A 16,696-nucleotide genomic window follows, 5' to 3' on the forward strand; every position below is an offset into this window, starting at 1 on the left:
AGTCTTGATAACAACACCGAGTTCAGTTGCCTACTTGGGGGAGATGATGAATGATCCTAGTGATTAGGGGCAATTTATTAATAGATAAGCATTTCTATTTGGAAAGAGATCAAAATCAACAGAGGTTTTCCAACTAACCACAGTGACCCATGCCCATAAGCACTTTTCCCTTATGTTTTATACTCATCATTAAACAGAAGATAAATTTCCATAGGGATTTTAAAAATATAGTTTGACTTTATTGTTTATGATTTACATAAACAGAATAATAATAACCTGAATGCTAGCTCACTCACAGAGAAAATATTTTCCTGAAATCACCTATACCTCTCTTATCTAAACACTCTAAGGATTTCAATCTGTTCAAAAGTAAACAGATATACCTCTCTTAACTGGATTAAACAATGAAGCAATTTCACATTAAATTTTGTCACCAAAAATTAAACTCTTTCAGTGAGTCGAGATCTTTCTTTTAAATTTTCTTCTGTTTGAGGATATAACGTATTGGATTCAAGTGAGAACAAAGACTCCAGTCAAGGACACTGTTTTTCTCAATATTTTATTATATACCTGAAGTTTTGGTGGTTATGCTTTTGTTTTTGTTTTATATATTTGCCTCATGACTAGTTGAATCATGAATTCTTTTGTATTTTCTATGTGGTGAAAAAAGTTTGATTTGCATTTGCTGCTATAGTGGCATATAACATAACATTGGTTCTACCAGTAATACACTAGAGAATTATCCTAGAATCTTTACAAGTGAGAAAATGATTCTAAAAGATAAAATTATCCTCTTGAATTCAGTCCTCCTATACCCCACCAAAAAATTAGTTTTAAGAGAACCTGAAGCAGTGGAAGGTAGAATGTGAGGAGAACTGGGCCTAGAATTACTTTGATATTTTCTCTATTTCTCTGTTGATATCATTTTCTACCTTTGATCTTTTCTAGTATATTGACCTATCCCCTACATTCCATATTGGCTGTGTCTCTTACTCTGGCCAAGTATGGAAAAAATACAAATACTGCTATTTTATGGGACTAGACAATAAGCCACCCTACAATTAGTTTGACCACCATAAATAAGACTCTTAGTTTCATGGAACCAATATCTGACTTCTGTCTGTGCTCAAACTCTCCTAAAATGTAGGAGAAGGTTCAGTTAGCACCTAAATGTGGTTTTCAAGAAAATTTTTTCCCCAGCACAGCTAATAGATCTATAGAAGCCATTATAATATTTTACAGAGGGGCAGATTTGGGTTAATATAAAGGAAAATACCCTAAAAATTAAAATCTTCTGAATGAGTCCCTTCTGATTAGCACAGTTCTTGACACATAGTAAATGATTAATAAAAGCATGTTGACAGACTGACTAGAATAAGTTGCCAGGATAAATTGAGGGTTCTCAAGTTGTTAAATTGAAGATTGATGACAAGTTGTCAAGGATATGGTAGAGAAGAGAATGTTTATTTAACATACTTAAATTCATTAAATCAGTGACCTTCTAATTCTAACATTATGAATTTTGGACTACAAACCCTCTTACAATGTTATACAGATTATCACTCTTCAGATGTAAAAATCATTGATGTCTCCTGATTACCCATTGATATCATTCAGATGAATATACTGAGGATGAGGAATTCAATGTTAGCCTTTAGGTAAAATCTTCACACTGCTCTATCATTGTGAAGTCAGTTTTCCATTCTGCATGAGATACATTAGGTACAATATTGGACAAATATAATATGTCCAGAGAAAACTGAGAAGTTATTATAGTAACTCAAGATTTTTACATTGGTGAAGATATACTGGTAAGTGATGACACAAAATAGCTGTCTTCAAATATTTTATGTAATTTTTTAAAATGTTAAATTACTAAATTATTAATATGTAAAAAAAAGATTAGATTTTTCTCCATAGGCACCAAAGAGAGAATTATGACCATTGGATGTAAGTTGCAGAGAAGTAACAGATAACTATGAGAAAGATTTGCCAATAAATGAAATTGACTCTAAATTGTACTTGTACAGAATTTGAATGATTTCTCTTCAGGTATGCTATAGTTGTAGGAAAAAAATCATTGGACAGACAGGAGCATATAAAAAAGAATCTTTTAGGTTCCTTCCAACTCAAAGAGTTATAAGTCTATGAATTCTTGCCAACATAGAAATTCTAAGATTGTGGATTATTATTAAATTAAGAAGAGCCCTTAAAGTCTCCCAGTGTATATTAGGCCCCAGGGGAGTGCTGGAAGAGAGAGTCACCACACACATCCTCTCTCTCTCTCTCTCTCTCTCTCTCTCTCTCTCTCTCTCTCTCTCTCTCCCTTCTATCAACATCATCCTGAGAGGGGCCCCCTTTTCATTGTTACAAGCTTGAACTTGAAAAATAGTCTCTTGTATCTCAGGCTACTTTCCACTATTTCCATAAGCTTCAATCCTAAATATTCCATCACTTTTGCCTTCAGGCCTCCTTGCCTAGAAATACCATGCTATGAGAGCAAAAATATTGTCTTGTCTCCTTAAAATGCCTCAATAAAGTCTCTGGGTATATTACTTGGCTAGTCTTCAGTTCCCTATTTATTAGCTAAGTTTAAACTAAAGTCTTTTTAAAAAGTCCCTATACAAAAATGATAAATCCTAACAAATTGAATTTTGAGAGGTTTATGACTAGATTAACTGGGGGCTAAATAATTTTATGTCCAAATGTTATGATTAAAATTCTCTTGAAACTATGTATTAATTTATAATTATTTATTAATAAGAATTGGAGCAAGAGAAAGATAGTCACATAATCACCTAGCTAGCAAACTAATCTGAGTTTGCCATGCTTCTCTCTGTTTGCTAGCCAAAAGTGGCCATGCCAGGAAGTATCTCCAAACCAAAAGAGAAAGCCACTTCCTCCAACCCTCTCTTAAAACCCTCAGTCTCTCTGGGTAAACAGACGACCTCTGTCTGGAACAGAGCATTGTCTTTGGGACACCTGAAGTCATGAGAGCCAAGGCACCAATCTCTTCTGGGACCAGGGACCCACGAGGACTCTGGTGTTCTCCCATAGTAGAGGTGTCCAAGGTTGGGCCTGATACCAAACAAAATTGGTTTTCAAAAGGAATAAAGGGTAGATTCTGTAGTCACTCACAAAAAACTTTTGAAAACTGTACACTAAGTCATGAAGCAGCCATGGTTTGTGTTGAAAAAGAAAGTTCTGCACTGAAAAAAATAGATCATAGGTGATTTGAGATTTGATAAATAAAAAGATTCATGATGGCTTTATTTAATAGTACTTTGGTAAATACTCAATGGGTGTTAGTTGATTGATAATACTGAACAATAAATCACATTTATATAATACTTCAGGCTTATAAAATTTCCCACTTAAAATAACTAAGTAAGTGTATAGAATTTCTTCCTTGTAAAAATTTTGTAAAATTAAATTGGGGGTAGGCCTCTGAATTACTCCTTTCTGAGTCTTCCACTTCAGGTTTTTATTTCATTTTAATAAACACTTTCTGAGTACCTATTATGTTCAAGGTACTGCAGAGAGTAGGTTTTATTCAAATCTATACATGCTCATATTTAGTATGAGTTCAAATGAAAAGCACAAGGGAAAAAGTGCTGTCAAGCCACTATCTTGACATTTCGTTGACAGTTATAAGTGCAATTTACACTTCATTGAGAAACCATAAAACAATTACCAGACCATTAGCACTTTTAAAAAGGGGCTTTAAAACATATCTCATAGAATTGCTAAGACAGGCATAAGACAGTATCCTGACTCTGCATATGGTGGAGTCTTTCAGTGAGTTAGAATGGCAACATGTCAATCTGGAAAGTTCAGAGACTGCCTAAGACAAATGAGTAATATAGAGAGTGTGTCTCTGGCATTAGTGTCCCATTAGAATAAGAGATTAAAAGAGTGTTACTATTTGAAAAAGTCCTACAGTTAGTTTGTGTGTATACATAGATATAGGTATTCTCTCTCTCTTTCAATCTCTCTCTCTCTCTCTCTCTCTCTCTCTCTCATATGTGTGTGTGTATATAAATATAGTGTGTTTTTTCTTATTTTTTTTCTGAATTACCTGCAAAAACAGTTTTGAAAAATTTTAAAGAATTTTGAGTTTTATATTCTGTCCCTGCCTCCTCACCCCCCTACTGAGATGATAAGCAATCTGATATAGATTTTATGTGTGTAATCATATAAAGCATTTTTCATATTAATCCTTATGTGGAAGGAATCTCAAAGAAAAAAATTAGGAAAGGGAAAAAGTTTACTTTGGTCAGGATTGAGACTTTTATTAGTTATTTCTCTGGGAATTGGTGGCAATTTTTAGCATGAATGCTTTGGGATTGTTTTAGGTCATTGTATTGTGGAAAATAGCTGTTATTCTCAGTTGTTCATCCTATAGTAGTGTTGTCGTTGTGCAGTGTTCTCCTGGTTCTCTTTATTTCACTCCACTTTAATTCATGTAAGTTTTTCTAAGCTCCTCCTGTTCATCACTTCTCATGGCACAATAGGATTCCATGATAATGATGTTATAACTTAGCCATTACCCAATTTATTTTTCATTAATTTTTTATTTTTAGAAAAATTTTCCATTGTTACATAATTCATGTTTTTACTTTATCCTTCACCCCCTCAACCCCCACCCCCATAGTTAACTCGCATTTCCACTGGTTTTAACATGTGTGGTCAGTCAAGACTTATTTACTTATTATTGATAGTTACATTGGTATGGTCCTTTCAGGTCTACATCCCCAATCATGTCCTTATCAAACCAAGTGTTCAAGCAGTTGTTTTTCTTCTGTGGTTCCTCTCCTGTAGTTCTTCCTCTGAGTGTGGGTTGCATTCTTTTCCATAAATCCCTCAGAATTGTCTTGGGTCATTGCATTTCTGCTAGTACAGGAGTCCATTACATTTGATTTTACCACAGTGTATCAGTCTCTGTGTACAATGTTCTTCTGGCTCTGCTCCTTTCACTCTGCATCAATTCCTGGAGGTCTTTCCAGTTCACATGGAATTCCTCCAGTTTATTATTCTTTTGAGCACAGTAGTATTCCATATACCACAATTTTTTCAGCCATTCCCCAATTTAAGGGCATTCCCTTGCTTTCCAGTTTTTCACCACCACAAAGAGTACAGCCATTCTCCAATTGGTGAGTGTCTCCTAACCTTTCCATTCTTTTCCCCCATAAAAGGAGCTGCTTTAATTTTTTTTGTATATATAGATAGATCTTTATCCTTTTTGTTCCTGATCTCTTTGCAATATAAACTTAGTAATGATATTACTGGGTAAAAGCATATGTACTGTTTTATAGTCCAATGGGCATAAGTCCAAATGTCTCTTCAAAATGATGGAATCAATTCACACCTCACCTAACAGTACATTAATGCCTCAGTTTTCCCACACTCTCCAAATTTTGTCATTTTCTTTATCTGTCATAATAGCCAATCTGATAGGTATGGGATGATACCCCAGAGTTGTATTAATTTTCATTTCTCTAATAGTGATTTAAAGCACATTTTGTATGACTAGAGATTGTTTTAATTACTCTCTCTGAGAACTGCCTGTTCATATCCCTTGACCATTTATCAAGTGGCAAAGGACTTGTGTTCTTATATATTAGACTCATTTCTCTATTTGAGAGATGAGATTTTTATTAGAGAAATTTGTAAATTTTTTCACCATTATTATTACTATTACTCTCTATTGTAGTGCAGAGAGAGGGGGTCATGATAGTTTTTTCAAGCTTTGGCTGAGTTCTGGAATCAGTTAGGGGTTTGGAATCTTGAGGGAGAGAAGTCAGTTGGTTTGGGGAATCTCGTGGAAAGAGTTTCAGACCAGCTGAGCTGCTTCCTTGCCTATCTGTAGAATTGAAATTTAGCCTAGTTTTGGAATATTTATTTAAGAATTGTTAGTTTAGATAAACCCTTTGTATCTTCATTCCCTATATTATTTCCTACCTTCCTTCCCTTACCTTATATGTCTGTGGAGTGAATAAGGAGAGTAAATTAGAGAGTAGGTCAAATCTGTGAGGGGTTTTAACTATAATTTGGCAGTATCTTATCTAAAGAAATTGGTTAGTCATCATTTTATCCCTTTAGACATCAAGAGCACCTTGAAAGCTGAGCTAAGGCAGGACCTTGCTCAGACTCCATCTCTGCCTCCCTTCCCCCACCTGAGGTTCCTGTAAACAACTGTTAGGGCTTCCTCAATCCACTTTCCTGACAAATCATCCTTAAAGATAATAAACCCTTTTGTGTTTCAACAAACCTGTTAGTTAATTTGTCAGTTAGTTATTAAGAGAGGGAAGAAGAGGGAAAGAACCAGCATACTCTGGGCTTGAAGGGAAGCTGGGGTATCCATCTTGAAGGAAGGTGTAACTTCAAAACAAATCCCTTCCTGTGAAATTAACTAAAGCCCGTAGTTAATTTCAGTTCAATCTATTTCCCTCAGTTTGTGTTTAAGTTTAAGTCCAAGTCTATAAGCCCTGCTGTCTTTGCCTGTTTATATTAGTTCCTCCTCTCCCTGAAGATCTTTGTTCCCTTCAGTGTTATACTTCTGACTTCAGCCCCTATTGTATCCTGAATCTCCTTATTCCAGCCTACCTGTAACCCATATTAGTTACCTACCAAGTCCCTGACAACCTCCTTTCAAAATCCCCTTTTACCACACATCTTTCCTCAAATTATCCCCATTACACTATCCTATTTCCCATTGTTTAGTTTCTGACCATCACATTCCTCAATTTGTCCTCTTTTCTATCAACCCCACCTCCTTCTCTTATCCCTTTCCTCTCCTATTTTTCTGTAGAATAAGATACATTTCTATACTCAATTAATTGGGTATGTTCTTCTCTCTTTGAGATAATTTCAATGAGAATAAGGTTCATGTGCTCCCCTCTCAACCTCCCTCATCCTCGTTCCTTCCAGTATAAAAAATATTTCGTGCTTCTTTTATGTGTGATAATTTACCTTATTCTGTTTTTCCTTCTCCTAATACATTCCTCTTTCTTTCTTTCAATCTTTTCTTTTTGATATTATCCCATCATAATCAGCTCATATCCCTTGTCTATGTGCACTCATTTTAACTGGTCTAATGATAATAAAGTTCTTTGGAGTTACAAGAGCCATCTACCCATGAAAGTATATAAATAGTTTAACCTTATTGAATGTCTTTTATTTTCTCTTTCATGCTTACCTTTTTCTGCTTCTCTTGAGTCTTTTATTTGAGTTTCAGATTTTCCATTTAGTTCTGGTATTTTTGTCAGGAGTATTTGAAAGTCTTTTCTTTGAATACCCATTTGTTCTCAGAAGGATTATGCTCAGTTTTGTTGGGTAAGTGATTTTTTTCAGTATCTTCCTTTCCATTTGGCTAATTCTACTTTTTAAAGAATTCTTTTCCTGAGTGAATTTTTGTGCCTCTTTTCTCATATGACTAATTCATCCATTCAAGAAGTTCTTCTCTTCCATGTATTTTTATGTCTCTTTTACCAATTGACCAATTCTGTTTTTTAAGATATTAATTTCTTTAGTATTTTTGTACCTCCTTTACCAAGCTATTCTTTTTTCATGATTTTCCTGTATCAGTCTAATTTTTTCTCCCCATTTTTCTTCTAACTCTCTTATTTGATTTTTAAAATCCATTTCATGTTCCTTCATTAATTCATTTTTAGATTTGAGAGCAATTCCTATTTTTCTTAGAGACTTTAGATGTAAGAGTATTGACTCTGTTGTCATCTTTTGACTATGTTTTGGTCTTCTCTGTTACCAAAATATCTTTCTAGGTTGAGTTTCTTTTTTTAGTGTTTGTGCATTCCCAGCTTTTTATCTTTTTACTTGAAAAAAAACCTGTTAAACTTAGGCTCTATAACTGTGATGAAGGAAGCACTTTTTATTTAAGCCTCTGGTTCCTTGTACAGTTGCTTCCAGAGCTTCTGGGGATCTATAAGTTTTCAACTCATCCAAGGTGGTATGATATAAAGTAAGGAGAGGTTTATTTAATACTCTCCCAGCCCAGGATCTGGTTTGTGAGTAATGTCAAGCACTATTTTCCACTTTGAAACTATGACCAGAGTGTTCTGTTTCTCTGAAGCTGGAAGCTGTTGTTTGTGCTAGTGTTCTTCCTCACCCTGGGACCATTACCTATGACTGTGACCTAACTCTGAATATAGGCAATGCAATGTGACCCCTTGTAATCTCCTTCTGAGCAATTATCTGGTGCCCTTATCATCTGTGGTTGAGAGATCCAGAAGCCTTTGCTGCTGACTCAGAAACCCCCCAACAGCTGATTTCCATTGTGAGACCTGCTTTTGTGTGCTGCTTTGCTCTTCATTTCCACCCTGGTACAATAGATCTTGAATGCCTTGTCAGTTGTTTTAGGCTGAAAAAAGATTTCACTCTGTTTTTGGGAAAATGATACTGTTCCATAATTTGTTTTGAGGTATTATGTCATAATAGTGGGTAATTTGGTAGAGAGCAGGTGGATCTTCATTCCTTCTCCACCATTGTGGGTCTGTCCATCTTCCCCTCCACAAAGTTTCTTGGAAAGAATGTGGGATTTTAGCTAAGACTTGAAGGAAGCCAGGGAGCCTAGGAGGCAGAGGATATAGATAGAATTTCGTTCTTTGAATGTTTAATTCTTATCGTAGTGCCTAATAAATAGTAAGGGATGTGTGTGTGTGTGTGTGTGTGTGTGTGTGTGTGTGTGTGTGTGTGTATTCTACTGGAATAGGACACTTTTTGGAATATCTTCTTCAATTCTCTCTCCAATCGAATCTATCTTCCACTCAGGTTGTCAAACTTAGTTTCCTAAAATGCAGGTCTAAGCATATCACACCTTAGTTCAATGAATTAAGGGGCTCCTAGCTACTTCCAGAATCAAATATACTATCCTGTTTGGCTTTGAATGTCCTTCAAAGCCCTTGACACCTTCTTGTCCTTCTACTGTTCTTAGATTTTTTTTCTATATATTACTGACTGAGCATCATCGCTGGCTATTCTCTATGAGAAAATGCTCTTGCTCTTCAACTTTGCCTCCTAGTTTCCATGGCTTTCTTTAAGCAAGAGCTAAAGTCCTACCTTCTCCAAAAACCTTTCCTCATCATTCTTAATCTTAATAGCTTTTCATGTTATTCCTAATTTATCTTGTTTCACATAATTATTTCTATGTTGTCTTTGCCTCTGTACTTTGAGTTTCATGACAGCAAGAAAATAGGTTAAAAAATAGTACATAATTAAAACCATGAAAATTGATATCAACAAGTGAAATAATATAAAGAGAGAAGAGAAGAGACCTCAAAAGGTAGCCTTGGAGGCTTACTACTATTTTGATGTGAATGAAGATACTACAGACAAGACAGAAGAAGTAGTCAAATAGATGAGAACCAGAAGAAAGCAGTGTTCTGAAAACTTAATAAAGAAAACATCAGAGAGTATAGGGGATAATGAAGTGTTAAAGTCTGAGGAGAGATAAAAAAGGATAAGCTTATGTGTTGTGATGTGTTTTCAGTGGAGATGAAAAAGGATTAATATGAGTAGTTATTTTTATTTTTACTTTTTATTGTTTATTTATTTAATTAATTTAGAATCGTTTTCCTTGGTTACATGCTTCATGTTCTTTCCCACTCCTCCTCCCAACCCCCTCCAATAGCCAATGAACAATTCCACTGGGCTTTACATGTATCATTGATCAAGACCTATTTCCATATCATTCATATTTGCAATAGAGTGATCATTTACTGTCTACATCCCCAATCATATCTCCATCGAACCATGTGATCAAGCAGTTCTTTTGTTTTTCTTCTCTGTTACTACTAAGAGTAGTTATTTTTAAATAAAAAGCTTGAAGAAATATTTTTCAAATGCATTATTTATTTTAAATATTCTTTTATTTTCAATTGAGTTTCAAATTCTCTTTCCCTTATTGTCTCTACCTACCCACTAAGAATAAAGGAAAATAATATATATATACATGTGGAAACATGCAATACATTTCCATATTAGCTATAGCACAAAAAATTAGAAGATTATACTTCAATTAGCACTCAGAGTTCATCAATTTCCTTTCTGGAAGTCAATAGCATTTTTTAAAATCTTGAGTCCATTAGAATTAGTTCAGATCACTGTATTGATATGAAAATATAGAGGTCCAGCTCTATATTACCAGGGATTTTGAATGACGTTTTATGGCACTGAATTGATAAAACATAAGCAGAAAATTGAGACCAGCCAGACTAAGGGTTAGCCAGAATCTGCTCCAATTTGACATGGAGCTTCAAGTTTATTACATACAGAATTCAAAACTCATTTCACACAAAGCACAAAGGAGTTTTGCAGCTACAAAGACATGCCAAAGTTACAGAATTAAGTCATGATTGGCATATGACTTACAAAATTCTTTCCCATAAAGATTAAGCTAGATGAGACAAAAGTCAAGGTTGGGAATGAGCCTTATTTTATCTAAAAGTTATTTCAAAGAAAAGCTTCCATATCGTTAATGAATGAGTTTTTTAACATTAAGGGATGGAAAGCACCTGACTGGATGTGAAACTGTCTGAGTACCTACTTTGACCCTGGCTGTCTAGTAATAGATAGATACAGGGCCAGGGCAGCTAATTTCTGCGTTTTTCTTGGCTTAGGGAAAAGTTCACTCCTTAACTCCTGGTTTGCTATATGGTACTTAGGCTTTTTATAAAACGTAAGACTATCCTAAAAACTAAATATGTTTTCAATAAAAAAAAGAGGAGCCATTGAGAGGGGTCAAAGGTTTTTGGATAGGCCATCCATTCAGGTCACAGAAACCAGCATAGAGCTTATGCTATATCAGAGGCATAAGTTTAAAGGTAGGTGTGTAAGCAGGCTAGGAAAAGCCTTAGCTGGAGGTCATGGACATTCTGAATGGAATGCAGGGGAAGGAGGAAGTGGCTTGTGCCTGAGGACTCCATCATGGTTGGCACAAACTGTTGCTGACCCTGGGAGATCTCAGAGCTAGGGGAGTTGTATCCACATTCCCTGGGATCCTGAGAGTGGTGAAGGCTTACAGCAGAGGACATCAGACCTGCAGAGCAGCATCGAGTAGGGAAGTGGTTTGTGATCTGGTGGACAGCATTGCAAACTTTCTCTCCCTGCCTGGATACCTTGGATCACCAGTTCTGGTGGAGTTGACTCCTGGCATCCTGAAACCATCCCTGGATTATCCATGAGATCCCAAGTAAAGCCACCCTCAGGTCCTCAGCTAAGCTGACCCAAACTGGATGGAACCAGGTTGGGAGGAACTTTTCCCTTGTGACTCCAATACAGCTTTCTTAGGGCCCTGTCTTGCTTAGATCATAGGAGAGTGTAGTCAAGTCCTTCTCCTGCCCCTGTGGTTTGCCCTTAGCTTTTAGATGTAGTAAACCCTATTCCCATCCTTAATCTTAGTTTGTCCTTGATTAAATGTGTAGCCTTCACTTATAAACTCTTGCCTTTACTTTCCTGGTTTCCATAGGCCTAGTCTTGGTGCTTCAGAGTGGCAGTTGGACCTAACAGCCAATTCAGTAACAGACACCCCTTTGCTGTTAAACTTTAGTCCCTACTTGTGGGCCCCTTCCTGTCATTCCTCTCTCTCACACCCACCTGGACCCATATTTACTGTTCAAGGCACCTTTCCCTGGTTTCTCCCTTAACAGCTAACAGACCATGTTTCTCTCAATGGCCTCCAACAAGAAAAACTAAGTCTTTCACAGTTGATCATCATTAAAACATTGGTATCGCTGTGCAGGATGGCTTCTGAATTTGTCTTTCTTCATTTTGAATCAATTCAAATAGGTCTTCCCATTTTTTAAAACTGAAACCAATCTTCTCATCATTTCTTTTTGTACAATATTACTCTATCACAATAAAATATTACTACTTATTTAGCCCATTAAAGAGCTTCCACTTAATTTCTAAGTAATTACCTCTACAAAAAGAACTTCTATATATTTAAATATCAGTCCTCTTTCTTTGTCTTTGATCTCTTTGGGGTATAGTCCTACTAGTTGTAATGCTGGGTCAAAGGCTATACACAGTTAAAATCCTTTGGTCATAGTCCTGAATAGTTTTCTAGAATGGTTGGACCAGTTTAAAATTCTACAGACAGTCGACTAGTGGTCCTATTTTCCCTTGTTCCCCTCTAGTATTTGTCATTTCTTATAAATGTGCAATGCTTTTAATTTGCATTGATCTTCTCAATAGTGATTTAGAACATTTTTTCATATAAGTATAGATAGCTTTGATTTCTTCTTTTGAAAGCTGCCTGCTTGTATTCTTTGGCTATTAATTGGAGAATGGCTCTTATTTTTATAATATTGACTCAGTTCCCTATATATTTGAGAAATGAGGCCTTTATCAGAGAAACTTGCTGTAAAACTTTTGATATTATTTATTTAATCTATGATATCTCTTAGTATAATAGTTTCCCTCATCATCTCTAAATAGGTCTATTATTACTCTTGTTTTGTCTAAAATCATAGTAGCTAGTCCTGTCTTTTAACATATGCTGAAGCATAATAGATTAAAGTCCTTTATTTTAACTCTGTGTATTTTTTTTATTTTAAGTGTGTCTCATGAACAACGTATTGTTGGATTCTGGTTTCTTATGCATTCTGCTATTCACTTACATTTCATAGGTAGATTCATACCTTTCACATTCATAATTATGATTAACATGTATTTCTCTCTATCCTATTTTCTTCTGCTTATCTGTGTCTTTCTCTTTTTAAATCTATTCTATCTCAAAAGTCCATTTTGCTTCTAACCACTGGGTCTTTTAATCCAACTTCTCTGTTATCACTACTTCCCTCATATCTTTTATCCTCTACCCTCTTGGTTCCCTTATTGTGTAAGATAGATTTCTATATTTAACTAAGATTATATATGTGTGTGTTCTTCCATTTTTGATCCAACTCCAATGAAAATGAGGTCCAAACTTTGACAGATACCCCACAATTTTCTCCTCCCCTATTAAAGCTCTTTCCTGTATGCCTCTTTAATAGGAGAAAATATTTCTCATTCTACCTTTCACTTCCTTCAACTCTTAGTATATCTCTTTTTCTTAACCCATTATTTTTTGAGATCATACTAACATAATCACTTCACATTCATGTCATCTGTCTATGTAGACTACCTCACTATAATAATAAAATTATTAGGAGTCACATATATCATCTTCACTTACAGGCATGCAAACTTAAAACTTATTGAGTCCATTTTCTTTACTCTTCCATATTTACCTTTTTTATTTCTCTTCTATTGTGTTTGAAAGAAAATTTTTTCCATTCTGTTCTGGTCTTTTCTTCAGGAATGCTGAAAGTCCTCTATTTCATTAAATATCCATTCCCCCTCCCCCCCCCCACACACAAAGATTATCTTTAGTTTTGATGGGTAGATTATTCTTAGTTGCAATAATAACTTTTTTGCCTCTAGAATGCTGTATTCTAAGCCATGTAGCTACTAAACCTTGAATGATTATGTCTTTGACAATATTGAATTGCTTCTTTCTGCCTGCCCACAATGTTTGTTCCTTGACCATGAAGCTCTAGAATTTGGCTATAATATTTTTAGGAGATTTCATTTTGTGGTGTCTTTCAGGCAGTGATTGCTGGATTCTTTCCAGTTTCTTTTTTACTCTTTGGATATAAGACAGTGTAATTTTTCCTTGATAATTTCTTGAAATAAGACATCTATACTTTTTAATTGTGGTGTTCAGTTAGTTGAACAATTCTTAAATTATCTCTCCCTTTTTTCCTTTCATTATTCCAAGTCAGTTGTTTGCCCAATGAGATGTTTCACATTTTCATCTACTTTTCATTATTTAAACTTTGTTTTTATTGTTTCTTGAGTTTTCATGGCTTCAACTTGCCCAATTCCAATTTTAAAGGAATTATTTTTTGCAGTAAGACTTTTCTTCAAAAGGACTTTTCTTCTTTTTCCATTTAGCCAATTCTGCTTCTTAAGGAGTTCCCTATTTAAATGAATTTTGTACCTTTTATATTTGGTCTCTTCAGCTAAGTTTTTAAGTGACTAAAGATATTTTAATTTTTTTATCTGAGAACTTCCTGTTCATATCCTTTGAACATTTGTCAACTGAGAATGTGTTATATTCTTACAAATTTGACTCATTTCTCTATATATTTGAAAAAGGAGACCTCTGTCAGATATATTTGCTATATAATTTCCCCACATTTTGTTGTTTCCCTTGAAATCTTGGTTGCATTGGTTTTGTTTGTGCAAAATATTTTTAAAATGTAATCTTGTCAAAGTTCTCCATTTTCTTTTTTGATATTTTGATATTTTGATATTTTGATATTTTATTTTTTATTTTTATTTTTTAAACATTTATTAATATTTATTTTTAGAAAAGTTAACATGGTTACATAAGTCATGCTCTTACTTTCCCCTTCACCCCCTGAATCCCCCCCCCCACATGGCTGATGCTTTTTTTCCACTGGTTTTAACATGTGTCATTGATCAAGACCTATTTCCAAATTGTTGATAGTTGCATTGGTGTGATAGTTTCGAGTCTACATCCCCAATCATGTCCACCTCAACCCATGTGTTCAAGCAGTTGTTTTTCTTTTGTTTCCACTCCTGTAGTTCTTCCTCTGAAAGTGGGTAGTGTTCTTCTCCATAAGTCCCTCAAAATTGTCCTGTGTCATTGCATTGATGCTAGTACAGAAGTCCATTACATTCTATTTTACCACAGTGTATTGGTCTCTGTGTACAATGTTCTTCTGGCTCTGCTCCGTTCTCTCTGCATCAATTCCTGGAGGTCTTTCCAGTTCACATGGAATTCCTCTAGTTTATTATTCCTTTGAGCACAATAGTATTCCATCACCAACATATACCACAATTTGTTCAGCCATTCCCCAATTAAAGGACATACCCTCCTTTTCCAGTTTATTGCCACCACAAAAAGTTCAGTTATAAATATTTTCATACAAGTTTATCTATAATCTATTTGGGGTACAAACCCAACAATGGTATGGCTAGATCAAAGGGCAAGCATTCTTTTATAACCCTTTGAGCATAGTTCCAAATTGCCATCCAGAATGGTTGGATCAGTTCACAATTCCGCCAGCAATGCATTAATGTCCCAATTTTGCCACATCCCCTCCAGCATTCATTACTCTCCCCTTCTTTCATTATAGCCAGTCTACTAGGTATGAGGTGATACCTCATAGTAGTTTTGATTTGTATTTCTCTGATTATTAGAGATTTAGAACACTTTCTTATGTGCTTATTGATGCTTTTGATTTCTTTACCTGAAAATTGCCTATTTATGTCTCTTGTCCATTTATCAATTGGGGAATGGCTTTATTTTTTATACAATTGGTTTAACTCCTTGTATATTTGAGTAATTAGACCTCTGTCAGAGTTTTTCGTTATAAAGATTTTTTCCCAATTTGTTGTTTCCCTTCTGATTTTGACTACATTATTTTTGTTTGTACAAAAGCTTTTTAGCTTAATTTAATCAAAACCATTTAATTTACATTTTGTAATTTTCTGTAACTCTTGCTTGGTTTTAAAGTCTTTCCTTTCCCAGAGATCTGACAAGTATACTATTCTGTGTTCCCTTAACTTATTTATAGTTTCCCTCTTTATATTCAAGTCATTCACCCATTCAGAATTTATCTTGGTGTAGGGTATGAGATGTTGATCTAAACCTAATCTCTCCCATATTGTTTTCCAAATTTCCCAGCAGTTTTTGTCAAATAGTGGATTCATGTCCCAAAAGTTGGGCTCTTTGGTTTTATCATACACTGTCTTGCTGATGTCATTTACCCCAAGTCTATTCCACTGATCCTCCTCTCTGTCTCTTAGCCAGCACCATATTGTTTTGATGACTGCTGCTTTATAGTATAGTTTAATAACTGGTACTGCTAGGCCCCCTTCCTTCACATTTTTTTTAATTATTTCCCTTGATATTCTTGATCTTTTGTTATTCCAAATGAAATTTGTTATAGTTTTTTCTAATTCAGTAAAGAAGTTTTTTGGTAGTGTGATAGGTATGGAGCTAAATAGGTAAATTAATTTGGGTAGAATGGTCATTTTTATTATGTTAGCTTGTCCTACCCATGAGCAACCAATGGCTTTCCAATTGTTTAGATCCAGTTTTATTTGTTTGGAAAGTGTTTTGTAGTTGTTTTCATATAATTGCTGTGTTTGTTTTGGTAGATAGATTCCTAAGTATTTTATATTGTCTAGGAGGATTTTAAATGGTGTTTCTCTTTCTACCTCTTACTGCTGTGATGTGTTGGAAATATATAGAAATGCTGATGATTTATGTGAATTTATTTTGTATCCTGCAACTTTGCTAAAGTTGTTGATTATTTCTACAAGATTCTTAGTTGATTCTCTAGTATTTTTTAAGTAGACCATCATATCATCTGCAAAGAGTGATAGCTTAGTCTCCTCATTGCCTATTTTGATACCTTCATCTTCTTTTTCTTCTCTAATTACTACTGCTAGTGTTTCTAGTAAAATGTTAAATAATAGAGGCGATACTGGGCATCCTTGTTTCATTCCTGATCTTATTGGAAATGCTTCTAAATTATCCCCATTGCATGTTATGCTTGTGGATGGTTTTAGCTATATACAGTTTATTATTTTTAGGAAAAGTCCTTCTATTACTCTACTTTCCAGAGTTTTCAATAGGAATGGGTGCTGTATTTTGTCA

Source organism: Gracilinanus agilis, chromosome 1, assembly GCF_016433145.1.
Source record: "Gracilinanus agilis isolate LMUSP501 chromosome 1, AgileGrace, whole genome shotgun sequence".
NCBI lineage: Eukaryota > Metazoa > Chordata > Mammalia > Didelphimorphia > Didelphidae > Gracilinanus > Gracilinanus agilis.